At 47.6% G+C, this 27637-nt stretch overlaps 2 protein-coding genes across 2 annotated transcripts in view; one reads left to right on the top strand and one right to left on the bottom strand.

Annotated features, from left to right (window-relative positions):
• GEMIN4 (gem nuclear organelle associated protein 4) overlaps positions 1-5961 on the bottom strand; it is a 31527-nt gene extending 25566 nt beyond the window's left edge. The window contains exon 1 of the mRNA XM_069757365.1: positions 5847-5961. The gene's annotated coding sequence lies outside the window, so the exon portion shown is untranslated. The remainder of the gene's footprint in view (positions 1-5846) is intronic.
• Positions 1-27637, top strand: part of MRM3 (mitochondrial rRNA methyltransferase 3) — a 154795-nt gene that overhangs the window by 80683 nt on the left and 46475 nt on the right. The window lies entirely within an intron of this gene.

The following is a 27637-nucleotide window of genomic DNA, read 5'->3' as shown; positions in this document are numbered from 1 at the left end:
TGTATGGAGCACTATATGGGGCCATTATACTGTATGGGGCAATATATGGGGCTCATTATTCTGTATAGAGGACCATACTGTCCGGTTTCTGAGCTAATGTAGAATGCACAATAGATATCACTCATGTAATGTAAGAAGTAGGTGAAATCTTTGGCATTGTACTATACGTATATTTCTCTGCCGTATCCGTGCATTATGAATTGTGGTATGTGTTAAAGGGGCCCACCGGGACTCTTTCGCCGAGGGCCCATGAAAACCTGGAGCTGGCCCTGCGCAAAGGCACCACTAATATAAATAATACATCATTTTATTTCTATAGCGCCAAAATATTCCACAACACTTTACATTTTAGAGGGGGCCTAGGACTGATCCTTGAGGAACCATCAAAAGATACAGTGAAGGAGCGGTCAAAGAGGTAGGAGGTGAACCAGGAGAGAACAGTGTATTTGAGCCCTATAGAGCGGAGCATAATGAAGTGCTAGTGAGCCACAATGTTGAATACTGCAGAGAGATTTAGGAGAATCAGCATGAAGGAGTGACAGCTAGATTTACTGGTTAGTAAATCATTAGAGACTTTAGTGAGGGCAGTTTCCATAGAGTGTAAAGAGCGGAAACCGGATTGTAGAGGGTCAAGAAGAGAGTTAACTGAGAGATAGCGGATAAAACTAGCGTGGCCCACGTGTTCCAGGAGTTTAGAGAAGAAAGGAAGATTAGAGACAGGTCTGTAGTTAGCAGTGCAGTTCTGGTCAGGGGAAGGTTTTTTACTTTTATTTTTATGTAATGGATTTATGCTGGCATGTTTAAATGAGGAGGGAAGGGTACCGGAAGAAAGAGAGAGAGGTTAAATATTTTTGTTGTTTGTATTTGTTGTTGGAGAAGATGTGAGGGAATAGGGGGTAGTAGGGCGAGAAGATATAAGGAACATTTCCATCTTCATGCGAAGAAGAGTTAGTAAACTGAGAAAGGCAAAAAGAGGACATTAGAGATAAAAGGAACGAAAAAACACCATGAAGACCAAGGAGATCTGCAAACAAGACTGGGACAAAGTTGTTAAGAAGTACAAGTCAGGATCGAGATATATATATATATATCCCAATTTCTGATGATACACAAAGCACCATAAAGTCTATTATCATCAAATGGAAAGAACATGGTACCACAACAAACTTGCCAAAAGAGCAGCCATACAATAAGCATCCCATCATTTAGAATGAATTCCGCATGTTTTGTGCACATGATGCGCTTTTTTCGCGGGAAAAAAAACGCATCGCGGTAAAAAACGCAGCATGTTCATTAATTTTGCGTTTTATTTGCGCGGATTTCCCACTACAAAATGCATTGGGAAATGTCCGGAAAAAAACCGCATCAAAAACGCGGCAAAAACGCGTGCAGATATCTTGCAGAAAATTTCAGGTTTTTCTCAGGAATTTTCTGCGAGAAATCCTGAACGTGGGCACATAGCCTTAAAGTTGACCAGTGCTCTCTCATTTTTTTTTTTTTTTTTTTTTTAAAAGTAGTTTTGTTGGAAAAGGGACCACATCACATTTGAAGTGACTTTAAAGGGAACCTGTCACCCCGTTTTTTGAGATTGAGCTATAAATACTGTTAAATAGGGCCTGCACTGTGTGTTACTATAGTGTATGTAGTGTACCCTGATTCCCCATGTATGCTGAGAAATACATTACCAAAGTCGCCGTTTTCGCCTGTCAATCAGGCTGGTCTGGTCAGGTGGGCGTGTTCACAGCGCTCTTTTCTTCCCCAGCTTTCCGTTGGTGGCGTAGTGGTGTGCGCATGTCCAGAGTTCCGACTTCCCTGCGCCCACGTGAAGACACAGCGCGCGATCTGCGCTGTAATCCCTTGCATCGGTGGGGGCGGCCATCTTCCTGGGGCCGCGCGTGCGCAGATGGAGTGCTCTGCTGCACGGGGCTTCAGGAAAATGGCCGCGGGATGCCGCGCGTGCGCATTAGAGATCGCGGCGGCCATTTTCCCAAAGCCGAGTTTGCATCTCGGCTTTGGGAAAATGGCCGCCGCGATCTCTAATGCGCACGCGCGGCATCCCGCGGCCATTTTCCTGAAGCCCCGTGCAGCAGAGCACTCCATCTGCGCACGCGCGGCCCCAGGAAGATGGCCGCCCCCACCGATGCAAGGGATTACAGCGCAGATCGCGCGCTGTGTCTTCACGTGGGCGCAGGGAAGTCGGAACTCTGGACATGCGCACACCACTACGCCACCAACGGAAAGCTGGGGAAGAAAAGAGCGCTGTGAACACGCCCACCTGACCAGACCAGCCTGATTGACAGGCGAAAAAGGCGACTTTGGTAATGTATTTCTCAGCATACATGGGGAATCAGGGTACACTACATACACTATAGTAACGCACAGCGCAGGCCCTATTTAACAGTATTTATAGCTCAATCTCAAAAAACGGGGTGACAGGTTCCCTTTAAGGGGGCTATAAGACAGAAAATACCCAAAAGTCACACCATTATAAAAACTGCACCCCCTGGTGTTCAAAACCACATTCAAGAAGTTTATTACCCTTTAGGTGGGGAAAATCTACTGTTTGGGCGCACAGCAGTGCTTGGAAAGCAAGGAGCACAATTTGACTTTTTTAACGCAAAATTGACTGGAATCAAGAGCGGCTGCCATGTTGCGTTTAGAGAGCCCCCCATGTGCCTAAACAGTGGAACCCGCCACAAGTGACATCATTTTGGAAATCACACCCCTCAATAGTGAGCATACTGAACCCACAAGGACTACACAAAATTTGATAACATTAGGTTGTCATTAGTGATGAGCAAATATACTTGTTACTTGAGATTTATTGAGCACGCTCGGGTGTCCTCCGAGTATTTTTTAGTGCTCGGAGATTTAGTTTTTCTTGCCGCAGCTGAATGATTTACATCTGTTAGCCAGCATAAGTACATGTGGGGATTCCCTAGCAACCAGGCAACCCCCACATGTACTCAGCCTGGCTAATGGCTGTAAATCATTCAGCTGCGGCAAGAAAAACTAAGTCTCTGAGCACTAAAAAATACTCGGAGGACCCCCGAGCGTGCTCGAGAAATCTCGAGTAATGCGTATATTCGCTCATCACTTGCTGTCATATTGAATATGTCGCCATTTGTGTTGAGCACAAGTGCTCGCTACTCCAGATTGCATAGGGGGCTTGGGTATGCACCAAAAATCGCAGGTACTCGAGTGACATGCTCAAGTCCCTGCCCTGCATGTTTTGCGGCTGCTAAGACACCCAAAATAAACGTGAGAATCCGCAATACTCCATGCATATCAGAACACCCGTTGCAAACTCAAATAGCGAGCACTTGATCTCAACACTAGCCATCATATCGTCATCATTTTTCTTTATTTTCTTTTCACTTTTGAAGAAAAAACAAAAAAACTCAATTCTTACCCAACGCCAACCATAACCCCAACCCACGGAAAAAAAAATATTTTATAACTTTTATCTAATTAAGGGGGGAGACAAAGTGGTAGCCGAGACCCTGAGGGTATGTGCACACATCAGGATTTCTTGCAGAAATTTCCTGACAAAAAACGGACATTTCTGCCAAAAATCCGCATGCGTTTTTTATGCGTTTTTGCGTTGTTTTTTGTGGTTTTTCCCAATGCATTAAATAGCGTGAAAAACATGAAAAATCCGCAAAATTAATGAACATGCTACTTTTTTTTACCGTGATGCATCATGTGCACAAAAATTGCAGAATGCATTCTAAATGATAGGATGCACATGTCTGCGTTTTTATCGCGAAAAATCGTGAACGTGTGCACATACCCTGAAGATTTTCAGATGCTGGGGGACGATATATCCTTATTTCTCAGCGCCATTAAAATGTGGTGCTGAGGAAAAAGGCCCCTTAGCTGCCACTGTTAAAAGGCGTATCGGCGGTCGTTAAGGGGAAACATGTAAATGTTTTGTAGTGGACTAGTCAATGCCTAGACCTTAAACCAATTGTGAATCTGTGGTCAGATGTGAAGATTGCTGTTCACCAGAGGAAACTTCTAACTTGAAGGAGCTGGAGCAGTATTGCCTTGAGGAATGGGCAAAAATCCAAGTGGAAGATGTGGAAAACTATTAGAGACTTATAAAGAGACTTATGCAAAGTGACGTGCAGCTGTAATTGCCGCAAAAGGAGTCTCTACAAAGTACTGACTTTAGGGGGGGGAATAGTTATGCACTTGAGGTTTTCATTTATTTTGTCTATTTGTTCATTGCTGCAGAGTAAACAAAAACTAAATGTTCACAATTCTAGGCATGCTCTTTACATGACCTGATGCAAAATTCCAGGTTATGAAGTAGTAAATCACAAAAAAATGCTGTGTGTGAGCAACTGTACATAGATGAAAACATACCTAAATACAGATACATGTACACATAGACATGTAGCCATGCACACAGCTATATACATGCAGCCACACGTAGACATGTAGCCATACACACAGCTATATACATGCAGATACATGTACACATAGAAATGTAGCCATGCACACAGCTGTATACATGCAGACACATGTACACATAGAAATGTAGCCATGCACACAGCTGTATACATGCAGATACATGTACACAGACATGTAGCCATACACACAGCTGTATACATGCAGATACATGTACACAGACATGTAGCCATGCACACAGCTGTATACATGCAGATACATGTACACATAGAAATGTAGCCATGCACACAGCTGTATACATGCAGACACATGTACACATAGAAATGTAGCCATGCACACAGCTGTATACATGCAGACACATGTACACAGACATGTAGCCATACACACAGCTGTATACATGCAGACACATGTACACAGACATGTAGCCATACACACAGCTGTATACATGCAGACACATGTACACATAGAAATGTAGCCATGCACACAGCTGTATACATGCAGACACATGTACACATAGAAATGTAGCCATGCACACAACTATATACATGCAGATACATGTACACAGACATGTAGCCATGCACACAGCTGTATACATGTAGATACATGTACACAGACATGTAGCCATGCACACAGCTGTATACATGTAGATACATGTACACAGACATGTAGCCATGCACACAGCTGTATACATGCAGATACATGTACACAGACATGTAGCCATGCACACAGCTGTATACATGCAGATACATGTACACAGACATGTAGCCATGCACACAGCTGTATACATGCAGATACATGTACACAGACATGTAGCCATACACACAGCTGTATACATGCAGATACATGTACACAGACATGTAGCCATGCACACAGCTGTATACATGCAGATACATGTACACAGACATGTAGCCATGCACACAGCTGTATACATGCAGATACATGTACACAGACATGTAGCCATACACACAGCTGTATACATGCAGATACATGTACACAGACATGTAGCCATGCACACAGCTGTATACATGCAGATACATGTACACAGACATGTAGCCATGCACACAGCTATATACATGCAGATACATGTACACAGACATGTAGCCATGCACACAGCTGTATACATGCAGATACGTGTACACAGACATGTAGCCATACACACAGCTGTATACATGCAGATACGTGTACACAGACATGTAGCCATACACACAGCTATATACATGCAGATACATGTACACACAGACATGTAGCCATGCACACAGCTGTATACATGCAGATACATGTACACACAGACATGTAGCCATACACACAGCTGTATACATGCAGATACATGTACACACAGACATGTAGCCATACACACAGCTATATACATGCAGATACACGCAGCCATACACAGATACACGCATCCGCAGGACACGGGAGCGGCGCCATACCTGTCCTGTCAGAAACCGCACATGATCCCCAACAATGAGGGCAGCGTCTAGGATGGAGTTGCTCTTGAGAGGGGACAATGTCACCGGAAGAGGCGGGGCCTCCTTCTACATTCCGCAGACCGGACACCAGGAAGCTACAGTGTGCTCACTGGGTAACGTCTAGAATGGAGTTGGTTTTGAGAGAGTGATGTCACCGGAAGAGGCGGGGCCTCGATAGCAGGGACTGGAGAGTGGAGATAGAACCGCTGTGTGCAGCTGCTGGAGAGTAGAGGACTGAGGCTCTGCACAATGGCGTCCTATGCAGGCGGGAATGAGGACTCCGTGTAATTGGTCTGCGGATGTATTTTGGGGGCTAAGAAACATGGATGATGTTAGTATATGGGGGCTGCATGTTGGAGGGTTTCACGGAGAAGTGTGGAGAAGGGGGGAGTGATGAGACTCACATGGGGCTGCAAACAGAAGGGGTTAATGTCACTTGCATAGGGATGCATGCTGGGGGTCTGCACAAGAAAAGGGATATTACTTGCATAGCACTGCATTCTAGGGGATCTGCAGGGAGGGAACTGATGTCACTCATGGCGTGCTGTGGGAATGGTGGTGATGTTATTAACATGGGGTTGCATGCTTGGGATGGAACAGATGCATGACGGTGCTGCTGCGTGGAGCTGCATGCTGGGAAGGGGGATTCAGTCAGTCATGTGGGGCTGTATGCTGGGGGTCTGCGTGGTTAGTGGAGCTAATGTCAGTCATGTGGGGCTGTATGCTGGGGGTCTGCGTGGTTAGTGGAGCTAATGTCAGTCATGTGGGGCTGTATGCTGGGGGTCTGCGTGGTTAATGGAGCTAATATCAGTCATGTGGGGCTGTATGCTGGGGGTCTGCGTGGTTAATGGAGCTAATGTCAGTCATGTGGGGCTGTATGCTGGGGGTCTGCGTGGTTAATGGAGCTAATGTCAGTCATGTGGGGCTGTATGCTGGGGGGCTGCGTGGTTAATGGAGCTAATGTCAGTCATGTGGGGCTGTATGCTGGGGGTCTGCGTGGTTAATGGAGCTAATGTCAGTCATGTGGGGCTGTATGCTGGGGGTCTGCGTGGTTAATGGAACTAATGTCAGTCATGTGGGGCTGCATGCTGGGGGCTGCGTGGTTAATGGAGCTAATGTCAGTCATGTGGGGCTGTATGCTGGGGGTCTGCGTGGTTAATGGAACTAATGTCAGTCATGTGGGGCTGTATGCTGGGGGTCTGCGTGGTTAGTGGAGCTAATGTCAGTCATGTGGGGCTGTATGCAGGGGGTCTGCGTGGTTAATGGAACTAATGTCAGTCATGTGGGGCTGTATGCTGGGGGTCTGCGTGGTTAGTGGAGCTAATGTCAGTCATGTGGGGCTGTATGCTGGGGGTCTGCGTGGTTAATGGAACTAATGTCAGTCATGTGGGGCTGTATGCTGGGGGTCTGCGTGGTTAATGGAGCTAATGTCAGTCATGTGGGGCTGTATGCTGGGGGTCTGCGTGGTTAGTGGAGCTAATGTCAGTCATGTGGGGCTGTATGCTGGGGGGCTGCGTGGTTAATGGCACTAATGTCAGTCATGTGGGGCTGTATGCTGGGGGGCTGCGTGGTTAATGGAGCTAATGTCAGTCATGTGGGGCTGTATGCTGGGGGTCTGCGTGGTTAGTGGAGCTAATGTCAGTCATGTGGGGCTGTATGCTGGGGGTCTGCGTGGTTAGTGGAGCTAATGTCAGTCATGTGGGGCTGTATGCTGGGGGTCTGCGTGGTTAGTGGAGCTAATGTCAGTCATGTGGGGCTGTATGCTGGGGGGCTGCGTGGTTAATGGAGCTAATGTCAGTCATGTGGGGCTGTATGCTGGGGGTCTGCGTGGTTAATGGAGCTAATGTCAGTCATGTGGGGCTGTATGCTGGGGGTCTGCGTGGTTAGTGGAGCTAATGTCAGTCATGTGGGGCTGTATGCTGGGGGGCTGCGTGGTTAATGGAACTAATGTCAGTCATGTGGGGCTGTATGCTGGGGGTCTGCGTGGTTAATGGAGCTAATGTCAGTCATGCGGGGCTGCATGCTGGGGGTCTGCGTGGTTAATGGAGCTAATGTCAGTCATGTGGGGCTGTATGCTGGGGGTCTGCGTGGTTAATGGAACTAATGTCAGTCATGTGGGGCTGCGTGGTTAATGGAACTAATGTCAGTCATGTGGGGCTGTATGCAGGGGGGCTGCGTGGTTAATGGAACTAATGTCAGTCATGTGGGGCTGTATGCAGGGGGTCTGCGTGGTTAATGGAGCTAATGTCAGTCATGTGGGGCTGTATGCAGGGGGTCTGCGTGGTTAGTGGAGCTAATGTCAGTCATGTGGGGCTGTATGCAGGGGGTCTGCGTGGTTAATGGAGCTAATGTCAGTCATGTGGGGCTGTATGCAGGGGGTCTGCGTGGTTAGTGGAGCTAATGTCAGTCATGTGGGGCTGTATGCAGGGGGTCTGCGTGGTTAATGGAGCTAATGTCAGTCATGTGGGGCTGTATGCTGGGGGTCTGCGTGGTTAATGGAACTAATGTCAGTCATGTGGGGCTGTATGCTGGGGGTCTGCGTGGTTAGTGGAGCTAATGTCAGTCATGTGGGGCTGTATGCTGGGGGTCTGCGTGGTTAATGGAACTAATGTCAGTCATGTGGGGCTGTATGCTGGGGGTCTGCGTGGTTAATGGAGCTAATGTCAGTCATGTGGGGCTGTATGCTGGGGGTCTGCGTGGTTAGTGGAGCTAATGTCAGTCATGTGGGGCTGTATGCTGGGGGTCTGCGTGGTTAATGGAACTAATGTCAGTCATGTGGGGCTGCGTGGTTAATGGAACTAATGTCAGTCATGTGGGGCTGTATGCAGGGGGGCTGCGTGGTTAATGGAACTAATGTCAGTCATGTGGGGCTGTATGCAGGGGGTCTGCGTGGTTAATGGAGCTAATGTCAGTCATGTGGGGCTGTATGCAGGGGGTCTGCGTGGTTAGTGGAGCTAATGTCAGTCATGTGGGGCTGTATGCAGGGGGTCTGCGTGGTTAATGGAGCTAATGTCAGTCATGTGGGGCTGTATGCAGGGGGTCTGCGTGGTTAGTGGAGCTAATGTCAGTCATGTGGGGCTGTATGCAGGGGGTCTGCGTGGTTAATGGAGCTAATGTCAGTCATGTGGGGCTGTATGCAGGGGGTCTGCGTGGTTAATGGAGCTAATGTCAGTCATGTGGGGCTGTATGCAGGGGGTCTGCGTGGTTAGTGGAGCTAATGTCAGTCATGTGGGGCTGTATGCAGGGGGTCTGCGTGGTTAGTGGAGCTAATGTCAGTCATGTGGGGCTGTATGCAGGGGGTCTGCGTGGTTAATGGAACTAATGTCAGTCATGCGGGGCTGTATGCAGGGGGGCTGCGTGGTTAATGGAGCTAATGTCAGTCATGTGGGGCTGCATGCTGGGGGCTGCGTGGTTAATGGAGCTAATGTCAGTCATGCGGGGCTGTATGCAGGGGGGCTGCGTGGTTAATGGAGCTAATATCAGTCATGTGGGGCTGTATGCTGGGGGCTGCGTGGTTAATGGAGCTAATGTCAGTCATGTGGGGCTGGGGGTCTGCGTGGTTAATAGAGCTAATGTCAGTCATGTGGGGCTGTATGCTGGGGGGTCTGCGTGGTTAATGGAGCTAATGTCAGTCATGCGGGGCTGCATGCTGGGGGTCTGCGTGGCTAATGGAGCTAATATCAGTCATGTGGGGCTGTATGCTGGGGGTCTGCGTGGTTAATGGAACTAATGTCAGTCATGTGGGGCTGTATGCTGGGGGTCTGCGTGGTTAATGGAGCTAATGTCAGTCATGTGGGGCTGTATGCAGGGGGGCTGCGTGGTTAGTGGAGCTAATGTCAGTCATGCGGGGCTGCATTCTGGGGGGCAGTGTGGCTAAATGGAGCTAATGTCAGTCATGTGGGGCTGCATGCATGCTGGGGGGCAGTGTGGTTAATGGAGCTAATGTCAGTCATTGTGGGGCTTCATGCTCGGGTCTGCGTGGTTAATGGAGCTAATGTCAGTCATGTGGGGCTGTATGCAGGGGGTCTGCGTGGTTAATGGAGCTAATGTCAGTCATGTGGGGCTGTATGCAGGGGGGCTGCGTGGTTAGTGGAGCTAATGTCAGTCATGCGGGGCTGCATTCTGGGGGGCAGTGTGGCTAAATGGAGCTAATGTCAGTCATGTGGGGCTGCATGCATGCTGGGGGGCAGTGTGGTTAATGGAGCTAATGTCAGTCATGTGGGGGTGTGCGTGGTTAATAGAGCTAATGTCAGTCATTGTGGGGCTTCATGCTCGGGTCTGCGTGGTTAATGGAGCTAATGTCAGTCATGTGGGGCTGTATGCAGGGGGTCTGCGTGGTTAATGGAGCTAATGTCAGTCATGTGGGGCTGTATGCAGGGGGGCTGCGTGGTTAATGGAGCTAATGTCAGTCATGTGGGGCTGTATGCAGGGGGGCTGCGTGGTTAATGGAGCTAATGTCAGTCATGTGGGGCTGTATGCAGGGGGGCTGCGTGGTTAATGCAACTAATATCAGTCATGTGGGGCTGTTTGCTGGGGGCTTTTACTGCAGATTTACCGTGGTTTCTTTTGCGGTTTCCTCTGCGGGTTTTCACCTGCAGATTTCTATTGAAGCAGGAGCAAACCCGCAACGGAATCCGCAGAAAGAATTGACATGCTGCGGAAAATAAACCGCTGCGTTTCCGCGCGTTTTTTTTCCCGCAGCATGTGCACTGCGGATTTCATTTCCCATTGCTTTGCATGGTAATATAAATGCATGGGAAACTGCTGCGGATCTGCAGCTAAATCCGCAGCGTGTGCACATACCCTTACACTTCCCATGTTTTATTGCGGGCCGTAGCGCTGCAATTTTCAAGGTCTGCTGCAATATCGGACCACAAAAAACCTGCGGATCGCCATTTTTCAGGTTCCCAATACTATAGCAAAAGTATTGGGGAAAAAAAAAGGCGGTCCGCAAAAACAGAAGTCACGGCGCACCGCAAAAGCAACCTTCTGTCGTTTTAGCGGCCCCATTGATTTACAATGGGGGCTGTGTACGTAAGCCGTGAAAAATATCAAGCAAGCTCAATAATTTTTTACGGCCCTCACGGACGTAGGGCGCTCCTACGATTTTTGGCAGCCCGTTTTTGCGGTCCCATAGAAATCTATTGGGGCCGCAAAAACTGACCACAAAACCACGGTAAGTGTAAAAGCAGCCTTAGTGAGTGATGTTACTTGCGTGTGCCTGCATGTGGTGGGCTGTGCAGGGAAGGGCTTGATTTCTCACGCATGGGGCTGCATGTGGAATGGTTGGTCTGCACAGGTAAGGCCCCTTTCACACATCAGTTTTTTGCCGTCAGTCACAATCCGTTGGCTCGACAGATCTGTCGCAGTTTGTGTAAAACTGATGCGATGGAACCGGTGCCCATAGACTCTCATTCGAGCAAACAACGGACTCATCGCTGTCTGTTTTTTTTTTTTCGATGGACACAAACATTACTATGTCCGTTTGTCTCCGGCCGCCGGAGAATTTTTGACGGATCCAGCGAAAAACAGATGAAATGTGAGGCCATCCGTCGCTAATACAAGTCTGAGGAAATAAAAATTTGACGGATTGCGACTGATGGCTAAAAACTGATGCGTGAAAGGGGCCTAAGAGGGAGATGTCAGTCATGTGAGGCTGCATGTTGGTGGAGCTATGGGGGGGTGATGTCGTTTGCGCTTTTTGTTTTCATCGTTTCTTATCTCTAATGTGGCTTAGTCCTACATATTTGTAAAGTTTGTTGTTATAGACTTGTATGTATAAATTATATATATTTTTTTCTCCTTTTTGTTAGATTTATTTGTGTTTTAATAAAACTGTTTGAGAACGGAGTTGAATTTTCATTTCTATAGCTCGGGGTATGTTCACACATTGCAATTTGTTGGAGAAACTCTGCAGCAAAGTCCTCCCCAGTAGACCCGCACTAAATCATTGAGATCTCGCTGACATTTTCTTTCCTGTCCTTGGCAGCGGTTACTGTATTTTTAGGACTGAGGGACTTTTTTTTTTTTTTCTCTCCGGAAGAAGTGGGGTGAGGCTGTGGGCCCTAGGCTGGAAGTAGGTGTGTCTGCGATGAGGCAGGAGCGGAGTCCCTGCTCTTCACATTGATTTACCAACGGTGGGCTTCGGGAAAACGGCCACCGGAAGCAGTGCCTTGGTAGATTGGGATCTTGGCTCAGCTGAGATTCCAATCTGCCCATGTGCTGCCTTCGGCGACCATCTTCTTGAAGTCCCATCACTGGGAAATCAATGCGCTTTGCACTACCTCTCCACTGACACCCCTCCTACTATCCCAGGTCCCGCACCCTCACTTTGCTGGTACACCCCCTCCTCCCACCCAGGGAGGTGGTCTTACAGTTTAAAAATAAATTTCAATCACTTATGTAACCAATTTATTAGGTCCCAGCAGTGTTTCTCTGTGTATATCTGCCTTGTGTGGCCACCTCCCATTCGCTGTGGACCATACAGCTTGATCAGTTGTAGAGTCATAGAACACTTTCTCAGTCGCCCATGACAGCACTACCAGAGAGAGGGGATCTGCCCTTCAGGGACAGGAAACCTACAGGATAAAAGGGCGGTACCTCTCCCCTGCATCAGTTTGGTTTCCTGTCCCTGACGGGGAACCTTCTCGGACGGTACCTGTCATGAACGATCCACCTAGTGTCACAAGCGCGTGCAAACCCTACCATGACTCTAAGAAAGGCAATGATATTACTGGGATCCCTCTCTGCCTGTCTCCCAGCTGTTCAGTGGGCACAGCTCCACACAAGGACACTTCAGTGGGATATTTTAAGGAACCAAAAAATACTAGGAGGACGGTTAGAAAATCGAATGACTCTAAGTTTACCCACTATTCATTCCCTGGGCTGGTGGCTGAATCCCAACAACTTGTCAAAAGGGATTCCCTGGGTAATAGAGGCGTCTCAGATAGTTACCACAGATGCAAGTCCCACAGGGTGGGGGGCTCACCTAGACGACAGAGTCACTTAGGGGATATGGACAATTCAGGAGCTCAGATCTTCCTCAAATCAAAAAGAGTTGAGGGCCGTGAATCATGCACTACTGTACTTCCTAGACCAACTGCAAGGCCATCATGTCCGAGTATTCTCGGACAACAAAGTAGTAGTAGCTTACTTAAACCACCAGGGGGGAACCAGGTCTCAATCATTAATGGAAACTACCTCCGAAATTTTCAGCCTGGTACAAAACAACTTCCTGTCCCTATCAGCCCTACATATAAAGGGGGTGGAAAACCAAAAAGCGGACTTTCTGAGTCGTACCCAACTAAAGCAGGGGGAGTGGTCTCTAAATCAGGGCATATTCAACAAAATTACAGATCTATGGGGGATCCCTGTAATAGACCTTTGCCAATATGCACAACAAGAAAGTGGAAACTTTCTGTTCCCTAGATCCCAGGGGGAATCCTCAGGCCGTGGATGCATTCACAATACCCTGGACACAGACCCTAACATATGCATTTCCCCCTACTATTCTCATTCCAGCAGTTCTGAGAAAGATCAGGCAGGACAAATCCAGACTCATCTTGATAGCCCCCTTCTGGCCCAAGAGAGCCTGGTTTTCATGGCTGAGGATGTTATCAATCACCGATCCCTGGGTGCTTCCGGATCTCCTGTCTCAGGGACCGGTGTTCCACCCTCAATCAGAAAATCTCCAAGCCCTGTCTGTAAACCCTCCATTTACACAAATTCTGGATGATAAAGTTATATTAAAAACAGACCCTTCCTATCTACCGAAAGTTGCGTCAACATTCCATAGATCCCAAGAAATAATCCTTCCTTCTTTCTGTCAAAACCCTAAAAATAAGAAGGAAGAGAAATTCCATACACTAGACGTTAAAAGGTGCCTGGTCCAGTACATAAAAATCACCCAGCAGTATAGGAAGGAAGGGTCTCTTTTTATCTGCTTCCAGGGACCCAGGAAAGGACTCAAAGCTTCTAAGGGCACTATAGCTCGATGGGTCACAGATGCAATAGCTTTGGCGTACTCATCCTCCGGGAACGCCATTCCGCAAGGACTGAAGGCACATTCTACAAGGGCTATGACGACCTCCTGGGCCGAAAGGTCAGAGGTACCATTAGATCAGATCTGTAAGGCGGCCACCTGGTCATCACCTTCAACCTTCTTCAGACACTACCGCTTAGACCTAGCCTCTTCGTCTGACCTAACCTTTGGGAGAAGGGTTCTGCAGGCTGTGGTCCCTCCCTAAGCAATGATCTCTGTAATTCTCTCTGGTAGTGCTGTCATGGGCGACTGAGAAAAGTGTAGTTACCGATAACGGTGTTTCTCAGAGCCCATGACAGCACCTGCTTATTCCCCCCCCCCCCCCCATCACGTGTGCGGTGAGCACATTATTTGTGTGAAGTGGTTTTTACATATAGACACGGTGTTCACTGTTAAGCATTATGATTAAATTGCATATTTTTTGTGTTTTTGTGACTAACCTGGAGGACCTCCGATGCTCTGTAAACAAAACTGATGCAAGGGAGAGGTACCGCCCTTTTATCCTGTAGGTTTCCTGTCCCTGAAGGGCGGATCCCCTCTCTCTGGTAGTGCTGTCATGGGCTCTGAGAAACACCGTTATCGGTGAGTAACTACACTTTTTTTATGGATTTTTATCAAATGGCCATCAGTTGCTCAGGGTCTGACTGCTGGTGCCAGCATTGCTCCTTAGGACAGGCTTTGGCAGAGGTCATACTACCTATTTTATCCAGGCTGTAATTATCCCCATCTTAAGGCCATGTTCACACTATGCGTTTTTAACTGCAGAACCGCCGCGATTTTGCCGCTGCGGGTCTGCAGCTGTTTTCCATGCAGGGTACAGTACAATGTACCCTATGGAAAACAGGAACCGCTGTGCCCACATTGCGGAAATGCACTAAAAAAGCCGCGCTGAATAGCTGCGGTAAAAAAGAAGTGCCATGTCACTTCTTTTTGCGGAACTGCAGCGGTTCTGCACCCATTGACCTCCATTGTGAGGTCAAACCCACAGACGAAAAAAATATCTGCGGGTTTTCTGCGGTTTGTGGTGCAGAACCGCTGCAGCAGGAAGTGCGTGGGTGGAGTGTGGCTGCCCCCCATGCTCCGATGCCACGCCCGTGCTCCGACGCCCCCCCCACCCCCGTGCTCTCATCTCCCCCCCCCCCTTATACTTACCGGGCCTCCCGGTGTCCGTCCGGCCGTCTTCTCCCTGGGCACCGCCATCTTCCAAAATGGCGGGCGCATTCGCAGTGCGCCCACCGAATCTGCCGGCCGGCAGATTCGTTCCAGGCACATTTTGATCACTGTGATAACCTCACAGTGATCAAAATAAAAAAAAAGGTAAATGACCCCCCCTTATTACCCCCATAGGTAGTAACAATAATAAAATAAAGAATTTTTTTTTTTCCCCCACTACAGTTAGAACTAGGGTTAGGGGTAGGGTTAGGGTATTTTCAGCCATTTTAACCCTAAAAAAACTTCCTAGAAGACACACAGACTCTGCAGAGAAAACTGCATCAAAAAACGCACCTGCGTTTTCTGCCAAGAGCTGCGGTTTTTAGTGCAGAAAAAACAGCAGGGAAATCAGGAACGTGTGAACATGGCCTAAGATTTTGTTGTGTTTTTTTTTTTTTTAGCCAAAAGGCATAGTTTGCCGTAACTCAAATCTTTAGTACATAGTATACATTAGACATGGCAAAGTGCTGCACGCAGGCCACATCCAGCCTTCTAAGGATGCCGTCACACTAGCAGTATTTGGTCAGTATTTTACATCAGTATTTGTAAGCCAAAACCAGGAGAGGGTGATAAATGCAGAAGTGGTGCATATGTTTCTATCACCCACTCATGGTTTTGGCTTACAAATACTGATGTAAAATACTGACCAAATACTGCTAGTGTGACGGCAGCCTTACTGTTCCTGTCTGGCTCATGGTCTGTGGCAACCAAAGGGCTGAAAACAGTGGCCCATGAGCTGTACCATGTGGCTGCCCTCCTGCCATCCAAAGTTGCCAATCGGCCAGAAATTCCAGGACAGTATAAAAATGGCAATTTTTTGCCCAGTCTGCAAAAAAAAAAAAAAAATGTCCATGATATTTTTTTTTATTTATTAAGAAACTTCTGCAGGTAATTTTGACTGTTAAATTCTCATCATTTGATGGTGAATGCAGCACTTGTCTTCATATCAAAACTATCCATAGAAAAGAAAGCTGATTGTGGCATCATCATACCAACAGCAATGACCTGTTGAAGCGCAATGTAAGCGCAAAACGATCGTCCTCTGTATTTGCTCTGTCGTTCTATACGCCTGCTGTTGGTATTATGATGCCACAATAAAGGATTTGTTGCACGGGACGGTATGTGCCTATCCTCTTTTTCTATGGATATACAGATTCTTTTTCTTTGGAAGTGGCCCCCGTAATCCCTGGTGTGTGGGCAGCTTCATTAACCCGAGGTCATGCAGCTGTGCCTTTGTCCTGCTTTTGATCTCCCATTGTATGCGATATCAAAACTATGGACTGTAGATATGTACCACTATCATAATGATTTTTCAATGTGTCCATAACATTTTTTTGCCTGATTTTTTGATAAGCTGTCCAGAAAAAAAAAAAGTCAAGTTGGCAACCCTATTGACAACCCAATCGATGGTGGAGGAGGAAATCCTGCTGACGTGAATATATTGGTTCTCCTTGTAGTGTTGGTCTAGCAAGGTCAACAATCAGCACTCTTTTTCGCCAAGATGAATATAATGCAAGGGTCACAGGAAAGGCAGCAGCACAAGAAGTCGGCCATATGTTTCAAGCTCTCTACAGCCAAAACTTCCCTGTGTCCACCATGATGACGACTCTTCGTCTCGTCCTCCTCTCCTTCCTCATTCCCCTCAACCCATCTGGGCTGGGAAGTATCTCCCTGTCTTCCTCCATCTCCACTTGGTCCGCATGCAAAGCTTCTTGTTTAATTGTCACCAGTGACTGTTTAGGCACAGAAGTGAGCTGGGTAGGGACAGCTGAACGCTGTGCTTGGACAAGAATTTGGAAGTGCCTGATGATGGTGCCTCACAATGTGCAAGGACAGGTGCAGGGTGAGAGGCTATTTGCAAGCACCTAGCACAGAGGAAGAGGCAGTGGTGTCACTTGCTGGCACCAATTATGGACCTAGGCATTCAGCTCACCGAGTCGGGTGCCTTAGATGACGTGCTTGATGATGGTGGTGGTGGTTAGGCTCTTAGTGGTCAGTCCCCTGATATTGGCATGACACAGGTTGCAAACTACATTTTTTTTTTGTCTCAGAACGCTTTAAAAAAAAGTCCCAGACTGGGGAACACCTCTTTGAAAGAGAAATTCATGAGTGTCCCTGCTTTGCAGAAGTCTCCCGTCTTCTCCGTCTGGTCACCCCACTTACTTTTCCTGTCTGTTTTGATGCTGCCGATCCCTGCCCATAAGCGCTGCTGGCCTCGCTCTGCATGCCAGTTTCCCAGGTTAGGTCAGTGACTTTGTCATCTACCACCTCACCCTGGTCCTCCTGACATCGGCAACTGTGTCTCATCATCTATCTTGTTCTTGTGGCCACTCTAAGTTTTGTGCACCACTAAACAGCATGTTCTCCTGTCCCTCTTAGAACATTCAGAGTGACAGACCACAATCAAGAAATTATGTAAAGCGCTCCTCAGAGTTTCCTAGTGGGGGATCACTGGGACTTGACATGGTGGGAGAAAGGAATATCAGGGTGAATATTTAGTGACCCAGCCTCTTGGGTGGTGAGACTGGACCGTGTGGACTGCCGGGTGAAGCCACCAAGCATGCTGGAAGCATTTTCTGCTATCCAACCAATCACCTCTTCGCACTGGTGTGGCTTCAGAAGTTGTGTCCTGTGCCAACCTGCAAAGTGGGACAGGAAGCAATGTTGTGAATGAGCATGTTGCTTGTCCTCCAGCAACAGGCGCAGTCACAACTACCCCAAATCCTCGCCGTCTGCATGCACCCTGTCCTTTACCGAATATTATACACATTTTCTAATTGTCTCTGTAAACCATATTTCCTTGATTGATTGAAGTTAAGTTAAATAAATACAAAAAAAAAAAATTACCTCTAGCAGGTCAAGTGTTTATTAACCCCTTAATGACGGAGCCAAACTTTTGAAATCTGACCAGTGTCACTTTGTGGTATTAACTCTGGAACGCTTCAACAAATCCCATTGATTTTGATACTGTTTTTTAGTGACATTTTACTTTATGATAATGGTAAATTTAGGTTAATATGTTTTGTGTTTATTTATAAAAAAATATATCAGAAATTTGAGAAAAATGTAAAACAAAATTGCAATTTTCACACTTTGAATGATTATCCCTTTAATCCAGATGTAAGTCATACAACAGCAAAACATTAATAAATAACATTTTAGAAATGGTGCTGATGTAAAGCAGACATGTGGGAAATGTTATTTTATTAGCATTTTAGGAGTTTTAAAAATGTAGCAGTAGTTTTTAATTTTTTCAAGGAAATTTACTTTCCTAGGGATGTATCCATGTTTGAAGTGACTTTAGGGGTCTCATATATTAGGAAACCCCCAAACGTGATACCATTTTGAAAAAAGGACCCCCTGACATATTGAAAACTGCAGTCAGGTAGTTTATGAACCCTTCAGGTGCTTTACAGGAATTAATGCAAAGTGGCATGACAGAAATGAAAATATGTATTTTTACCACCTAAATGCCTCTAACTTCTGAACAGATTACTACAGCCGTCAGACTCTAAGGCCGCTATTTGGTCATGAATTGCCATTGCAAACATCAGGACCACACAATCATGATCTGAGGGTGCCAATTGGAATAAAGAGGAAGTAACCACACTCTGTTAACCATTTATAATTATGTAGTCACTATTTACAGCAGCATATAAGGGGTTAAACAGATATGGATGGTGCAAACACTGATCGTGGCTGATGCAGCAAGTTGTCAGCTATAGTAAACAGCTGACAGCTGCTGGATTGTCATCTGTATGGAGAGGCTATCTACTATATATCTATATAATTGTCTAAGGGTCACTTCCGTCTGTCTTTCTGTCACGGTTATTCATTCGCGGATTGGTCTCACCAGCTGCCTGTCATGGCTGCCACGACCAATCAGCGACGGGCACAGTCTGGAAGAAACTGGCCGCTCCTTACTCCCCGCAGTCAGTGCCTGTCGCCCACATAGTCCCCTCCGGTCACCGCTAACACAGGGTTAATGCCAGCGGTAATGGCCGTGGGTAACGCACTCAGTTACCGCCGCTATTTACCCTGTGTGTCCCCAACTTTTTACTATTGACGCTACCTATGCGGCATCAATAGTAAAAAATGTAATGTTAAAAATAATAATAATAATAATAAAAAAAATAGGGATTTTTGTGTACTCACCGTAAAATCCTTTTCTCCGAGCCATTCATTGGGGGACACAGACCGTGGGTGTATGCTGCTGCCAATAGGAGGCTGACACTAAGTGATACAAAAAAAGTTAGCTCCTCCCCTGCAGTATACACCCTCCTGCTGGCTCTCAGCTAACCAGTTCGGTGCAAAAGCAGTAGGAGATCAATAACAATGTATGAGCGTATAGCATGTCATATTCTAAAAAACAAGCATAAGCTAATAACAGGGTGGGAGCTGTGTCCCCCAATGAATGGCTCGGAGAAAAGGATTTTACGGTGAGTACACAAAAATCCCTATTTCTCCTTCGCCTCATTGGGGGACACAGACCGTGGGACGTCCCAAAGCAGTCCCTGGGTGGGGACAACAATAGATCAGGCCCTGCGTAACCTCTACTTACAAGTGCGCCACCGTGGCCTGCAGAGTCCGCCTGCCCAGACTCACATCTGTGGAAGTGTGGGAAGTATAGTGCTTCAAGAATGCATGCGGACTGGACGAATCCGCAAGCTTGCAGGCGTGCCTTGCTGACGCCTGGTGCCTAGAACCCTTGATAGGCTGACATCTAGCACGGAGGACTCCTGGATGGTGAAAAGAATTCACCATGTTATCATGGTCGATGAAACGGCTAAACCCTTCCTGAAAATGTCAGGAAGCCTTCCTCTATCGTCAGGAAGCCCAAATAAAACGTCCAACCTTCAGAAGGACGCCGTCCTCAAGACGTACCTACTCAGAGCACTCACTTCGTCCAGAATATGGGGGATCTTATTCCATTTTGTGGACTGGAGCCAAAAGAGATGAGGGAAGAACTATAACAGTGGTAATACAGTACCACCTTGGTAACAAGGTATGGAGATGGCCTGAGGACAACCTTGCCTCGAAGGTAATAAGGGAAAAAAAGTCTGAAAGAGCAGAGAAGCTAGCTCCGAAGACTCGTCAGAGTGAGAATATCGCAGAGGAGAACGGGACGACTTTCCCTGATAGTAAAGTCTGCCCGGATGAAAAAGGAGCCTACTGTAAGGCTCCTAGGAATAATAAGGTCCCAATGATCTAACGGTATGCGATAGGGAAGAACTACGTGTGAAAACTCCCTGTGAGAAAGTCCCTACTTGCAGTTGTACTGCGATAAGGCTAGAAGATACTAGCTCCGCAAACAAAAAACGGACGTGGTCAGTGTGGATCTCTGAGGATCACTGGGGCCCCTTTCTGCTTCCGAAAGGCTTTCGGAAGCAGTGGAAGGGGAGTTATGGAAACTGGTACCACGGCAGAACCAGAGCATGGAGAGCGATGGCTCTTGGATCTCGAGGCCGAACCACGAACTCGAGTACATTGGCCTTCAGTCTGGATGTCATCCCACCTACAACTGGAGAGCTCTAGTAAGGACAGATCTGATGGAAGACTTCGGGGAGAAGTTCCCACTGACTTGAGGCGGAACCCTGACGGCTGAATTTGTTTGCCGTTCAGAGTTCTACTTCTGGGATATATACTGCCAAGATCACCGAATAATAGACTTCGGCCCATCAGAGAAAGTGAGGTACCTCGGACATGGCGCCTGACCGTGGGTACCTGCTAGATGACTGACGTAAGGCACCGCCGTGGCATTATCCAATTGAATTCGGATAGGGTGACCCGCCAGAAGGCAGTGGACCTGCTGTAAGACTACCATTCGGATCTCCAGAACAATGATGGGGAGAAGACTGGCATTGGTAGTTACTAATAACCATTGAACCGGGAGAAAGGCCCTGGATGAAGAAGGAGCTCAGAGACTATTGTCTGAAAGTCTGTTTGACTTGCTGAAAACGAGCGGAGCGAAGGAAACCGCTTCCATTGTCGTCACCATTTTTCCTCAGAACTCTCTTAGCAAATCGAATGAAATGAGGGGGTGAGTAATCAAGTCCTCAGAACTCTCCTTGCGCGAGCTCCCTGTTGAAGGGCCATGACCTTGTCTCGAGGAAGAATTACCATCCTTCTAGAAGTGTGCAGGATCATTCTCAAAAAGGATATCTGCTGGGCTGGAAATGAGAACTTGTCTAAGAGTAGCTGCCAGCCCAGGAGAGAAGGTATTGCAAGAGATATAGACGACTCAGCGTAGTCCTGGAAGGGCGGCTAGACAGACCAAACAGGGCAGGACGAGCATGCCTCTAGAGTGCAAGAGAAACATGACATCCGCCATGACCCGAGCGAACACTCTGGGTGCGGAAGCAAGGCCGAAGGACAAGGTTGTGACTTGAAAATGCTGTTGACGAATGGAAAGGCGAAGGAATTTTTGCAGAGGGCAAGCAACCCGAATGTCGATGGATGCCGGAAACTGCATCTTTTTCTGTTGAAGTAATGGCTGAGCGGAGGAACTCCATCCAAAGAAGGAGGACCATGTCAAAGGTTGTTAGAAGTTTGAGGTCCAGGGTCGATCTTACTTTTCGTTCCCCTGTTTGGAACCAAGATCCCTTAGATCTAGACTGTGCTGGACAATCCTTATACAATCCTTTGTCAGACTCCCGCTCAAAGGATTTGATTGGCCAGTTGTTGCTGGTGTGAATCAAGGTAGTTAAGGTCTCCAGCCAGGAGACCATTGCTCTAGCAATCCATGCGGCCGCTAGGGAGGATAGAGCGCTGGACCCGAAGCCGCAAGACGGAATGAACCAGATTTGCTATCTGACAGTCCGTGGTATTTTTAATTGATGACCCATCAGGTAGGGATACTGGTAGGTATACCACAGGAGATTCTACCCGGTTAATCTGCCCCATGGCAGAATGTGCGGCTGCATCCAGCAGGTCATAGTCTCTTGCCATCTCCTCTTTTCACGGTGCAGAGATAAAAAATTAGGAACCCTCGATCCATCAACCTCTTAACAGGGAAGTGGAGAGGAATTGTCCGCCTTCTTGCATCCTCCACTAAATAGTGGTGATGCAGAGGGGGGAGCTCGTACGCCAAAAAGGGTGCCTCTATATGTCCACAGAGTTCAGGTCTCCAGGTGGACAGGACAGGTTGTCTGGCGTTAGGCCTGGATGCAGAAGAGGAAACATGGAGACGACACTCCGTGTGCTCGTCTGTTGATGGTGTGGGGAGATCGGTGCCCTTTAAAGGACCCGTCGCCCTTAAAAAACAGGCCAGGCATGGCATCCCACGTAGAGGCTTCTGTCCAGTGAATCGCTTATCCGAATTGAATGGCAAATGCTCTCGAGGGAGTTTAGTCTCTGAAGCTCTGGCAAGCTCAGGCAATATCCAATCCATATTCAGAGCCTTGTTGTCATCAAATCATTGGTGAAGGAGCAGGAAACGAAAAACTTCCATTTTCTAGATGCCTGTATGTTTCTAGACGCCTGCATCTTTCTAGAATACTTGCGGCCCCTGCTAGCCGACGGCTCCCATGTAGGATAGGGACCATGTATATTGGTCCTGCGAGCACTCCAAACACAGAGGGTACACAGAGGGATTCAATTTCTTGGTCAGAGAACCATGGATTGGTCAGTGAAGAAGTCCACTGAGGGGAACTAGAGGATAAAGCTGGGGTCGGCGGCGGAGGGCTCCTCGGATTGACCAAGCGCCTTTAAGACCAGGGAATACTGGTCATACGCCTTTAAGACCAGGGAATACTGGTCATGCGCCTTTAAGAACAGAGAATACTGGTCATGCGCCTTTAAGAACAGAGAATACTGGCCATGCGCCTTTTACTGGTCATGCACCTTTAAGAACAGAGAATACTGGTCATGCACCTTTAAGACCAGGGAATACTGGTCATGCACCTTTAAGACCAGGGAATACTGGTCGTGCGCCTTTAAGACCAGGGAATACTGGTCGTGCGCCTTTAAGACCAGAGAATACTGGTCGTGCACCTTTAAGACCAGGGAATACTGGTCGTGCGCCTTTAAGACCAGGGAATACTGGTCGTGCGCCTTTAAGACCAGGGAATACTGGTCGTGCGCCTTTAAGACCAGGGAATACTGGTCATGCACCTTTAAGACCAGGGAATACTGGTCATGCACCTTTAAGACCAGGAACTTCCTTACCCGGGTACTGATGTAGAGTCGATGTGCCCCTTTAATGCAAAAATACTGTCACCCCAGTGTGAGCTGGCCGGGTGGACCAAGATGGCCACCGTGAGCTGCAGAGTTGATAAAATCTCGCAGAGAGCGAGAAGTGCCAATTTGGGGGGCGGAGCCACAGACACGATGTTGAATAGGCCCAAGCCGGGGCCTAAATTTCTGTAGCCGGCGGACGTCACCAGTGGGTCGTTCCAGGCAAGACTTCCAGGATGCGGCCTACAAATCGGCCGAAGCCGGGGACTAAATTTTTGCAGCCATCCAGAGCGTTACCTCAGAGAGGTGGGCCACAGGGAAGTGGCTGAGGCTGCCTGTCAGCATGTGAATATCCCACTGAAGATGGATCCACTCACCATTGGTGCGCGTCCCGGCATGGAGCCGCCGCGGATGTGGGTTTCAGCGCTGTTCTGTGCAGCGTGGACGGTGGAGGGATAAGCCTCCATTCACCATCCGTTTGTTAGGGAGGTGGAGAGGAACCGTCCGCCTCCTTGTGCCATCCGCTTCACAGTGGTGGGACAGTGGGCGCTGCTCGGACGCCATAGAGAGGGGCCTCTGTACAGCCACGGAGTTCAGTCCGGGTGGACAGGGCCAGTTGTCCAGCATTAGGCCTGGCTCCAGGAGAGGAAACATGGAGGTGACACTCCAGGTGGTCGCCTGCTGCTGGTGTGGGGAGATCGGGACCATGAAAGGAACCGTCGCCCCTGAAGTGAGCTCAGGCATGGCTTCCCACGTCGCAGGAGAGGGTACGGGGAGGTATACTCGCCGTGCTCGCCTGTTGATGGTTCGGGGGAGATCGGAACCTTGAAAGGAACCGTCGTCCCCTTCACTCCGTTAATTAAAAAATAAAAATTTACAGAAAAGTAAACAATAAAATAAAAACGTTGGGGTCTGAACCAGACCCATGTGCCTCCTACGGACACTAAGCAAGAACTGGTTAGCTGAGAGCCAGCAGGGGGGTGTATACTGCAGGGGAGGAGATCACTTTTTTTGTATCACTTAGTGTCAGCCTCCTATTGGCAGCAGCATACACCCACGGTCTGTGTCCCCCAATGAGGCGAAGGAGAAAAGCATTAAGCTACTTACTGGTAGCGGCATTTTTCGGAGGCCCATGACAGCACACGAGAGAGGGGATCCGCCCTTAAGGAACAGGAAACCTACAGATACAAAAGGGCGGCACCTCTCCCCATGCATCAGTTGTATTTCAGAGCCTGAGAGGACTGCCGCGGTTAGTGGTACACAAATATACAATATATACATTATATACATTTGAAACAAAATAACCCATTATTGTAATAAGACACCATACGTGAGATTTACATATTACGCTATATACATATCAGGAAGTGCTACCCCCACGTGAATAGGGAGGGAACTAAGGGTGCTGTCATGGGCCTCCGAAAAATGCCGCTACCAGTAAGTAGCTTAATGCTTTATTCGGACTCCCATGACAGCACACGAGAGATTTACAGAGATGTAAGCTACCTTAGGGAGGGACTATAGATTGTAGCACCCTTAACCCAAAGGAAAGATCAGAGGAGGACCCCAAATCCAACCGATAGTGTTTAAAGAAAGTGGAAGGGGATGACCATGTGGCCGCCTTACATATCTGCTCCACTGACACTCCAGATCTTTCTGCCCAGGATGACGCCATGGCCCGGGTGGAATGTGCCTTTAGGTTCTGCGGAGCTGGCCCCCCACCTGCTGTATAAGCTAGAGAGATAGTTTCCCTAATCCATTTAGCCAGTAAATATTTCGATACTCTAAATCCTTTCTTTGGACCTTGGAAGGAAAGAAGCAGTGCCCCATCCTTCTTCCAATTATCAGTAGCTGAAATATACTGAAGAAGAGATCTCCTGACGTCTAACGTATGAAGCTCCTGCTCTTTAGGATTAGAGGGGTTAGGAATAAAGGATGGTAAAACTATCTCCTGTGATCTATGGAACCGTGTCGCCACCTTTGGCAGATATGCTGGGTCTGGTCTAAGGACTACTCTGTCTGACAAGATTTCAGTGTATGGAGGAGCTCTGGAAAGTGCCTGTATATCCCCTATCCTGCGAGCTGAGGTTATGGCGATCAGGAAGGCTGTCTTAAGTGTCAACATTTTGATCGAGGCCTCCTGCAGAGGTTCAAAGGGGGGTTTAGTTAGAGAGGACAGAACTAAATTTAAATCCCATGGAACTGTTCTGTCTTTATGCAGTGGTGTAGATCTACTAACTGCCTTCATAAACCTCGCTATCCAGTAGTTATTCGCTATATTACAGGAAAACAGGGCACCTAAAGCTGAGACCTGTACCCTAAGGGTACTAGGAGAGAGTTTCAACTCGAACCCCTTCTGTAGGAACTCTAGGATTTGTTGTACTGGCACCCCGTCTTGGATATTAAACTTTGAACAAGACAAGAACTTTCTCCAAGTCCTAGAGTAGATTTTCGTAGTTATTTGCTTTCTACTCTTTAGGAGCGTCTCCACCAAGTTTGGAGAGAAGCCTTTTCCCACTAATAGTGACCGTTCAAACACCATGCCGTCAAATGGAGCCCCGTCACTTGTGGATGGGAGATCGGTCCCTGCGAAAGCAAGTTCGGGATCTCTGGCAGTACCCAGGGGACCGCTACAGACATTGTCTTGAGCCAGGCAAACCAGGTTCTTCTGGGCCAAAAGGGGGCGATAAGGATGACTTTCGCTCGATCCTCCCTGATTTTCCTCACCACTAGAGGTATCAGGTTCAGTGGTGGGAAAGCATAGGCTAGTGGAAAATCCCATTTTATGAGAAACGCGTCTATCGCCAGGGGATTCTCCCTGGGATTTAGGGAGCAAAAAAGTTTTACTTTTCTGTTGTTTCTGGTGGCGAATAGATCCACCACTGGTTGACCCCATCTGCGGACGACAAGGTTGAAAATGTCCTCGTTGAGAGACCACTCTCCCTGTTTTAACACATTTCGGCTGAGGAAATCTGCTGCCACATTTTCTTTTCCTTTGATGTGAAGAGCTGTCAAAGATAGAAAATTGAGCTCTGCCACCTGGAACAACCGATCCGTGATCCGCATTAAAGTTTCGGAACGAGTTCCCCCTTGCCGGTTTATGTAAGCGACCGCCACTCTGTTGTCCGACAGAATTCTGACGTGCTGGCCCTGCAGATATACGAGGAATTTTTTAACAGCCAGTTCAACCGCCAACAACTCTCTTTGATTTGATGAAAATGTTGTGAAGGGTTCCCACTGTCCCTGGACCACCATGTCCCCCATATAGGCTCCCCACCCTGAAGAGCTGGCATCCGTGGTTATCACGTGGGTGACATCTATCATCCAGGGAACCCCTGCTGATAAATTTTGTTTATCTAGCCACCATCTAAGGGAATTCAATGTTATCGGCCTCAATGTCAATTTTCCATTCAATGCGCCTCCTAAGGCTCTGTCATGGAACAGGACTTCATTTTGTAGGGACCTGGTGTGGAACTGAGCCCACTTAACTGCTGGGATGCAAGATGTGAGTGACCCAAGTAGAGACATTGCTTGCCTAAGTGTCATGGAAGGTGTATTGATTGCTCTTAATACAAAACTCTGAATTTGGTCCATTTTCTCTATAGGGAGGAGACACTGCTGTGTCACTGAATTCAACATTAACCCCAGGAATTTTTGAACATTTAGGGGCTGTAATTTAGATTTTTCAAAGTTTATGATCCAACCCAACCGTTCTAGTTTGGTTTTAGCAATCTCCCATTGTGACAGACAATGATCTACCGAGTTACCTACAATGAGGAAATCGTCTAAGTAGGGGACTATAAGGATATTTGACTCTCTTAAATGCGCCATAACTTCCGCAATTATTTTAGTAAACACCCTAGGTGCCGAGGTGATCCCAAAGGGGAGCGCTCTGAATTGAAAATGTCGAATCCTACCCCCCATTAGTATCGCTACCCTCAGGTATCGTTGGAAATCAGCATGAATGGGTACATGATAGTAGGCATCTTTCAAATCCACTACTACCATGAAACAGTTGTTGAAAAGCATTTTTATTGCCGAATTGATGGACTCCATTTTGAAGGTATGTTTCACCAAAAACTTATTGAGACCCTTAAGATTTATAATGGTCCTGTAAGATTTATCAGGCTTCTGGATTAGGAACAGGGGAGAGTAAAACCCTTCCCCTGCCTGAGAATACGGCACTTCTACCAAAACATTTTTGGAACAAAGAGTCCTCACTTCCTCTTCTAGGGCGAATTGTTCAGTGGGAGATGAGCGCCAGGGTGTTAACCTAAATTTGTCCTGTGGAATATGAACAAATTCCAGCTTGAGACCATGGGAA

The sequence above is a fragment of the Ranitomeya imitator genome, chromosome 3 (assembly GCF_032444005.1).
Source record: "Ranitomeya imitator isolate aRanImi1 chromosome 3, aRanImi1.pri, whole genome shotgun sequence".
In the NCBI taxonomy this organism is placed as follows: domain Eukaryota; kingdom Metazoa; phylum Chordata; class Amphibia; order Anura; family Dendrobatidae; genus Ranitomeya; species Ranitomeya imitator.
Note: the sequence above shows the minus strand (reverse complement) of the source record. Positions and strands in the feature narration are given on the sequence as shown.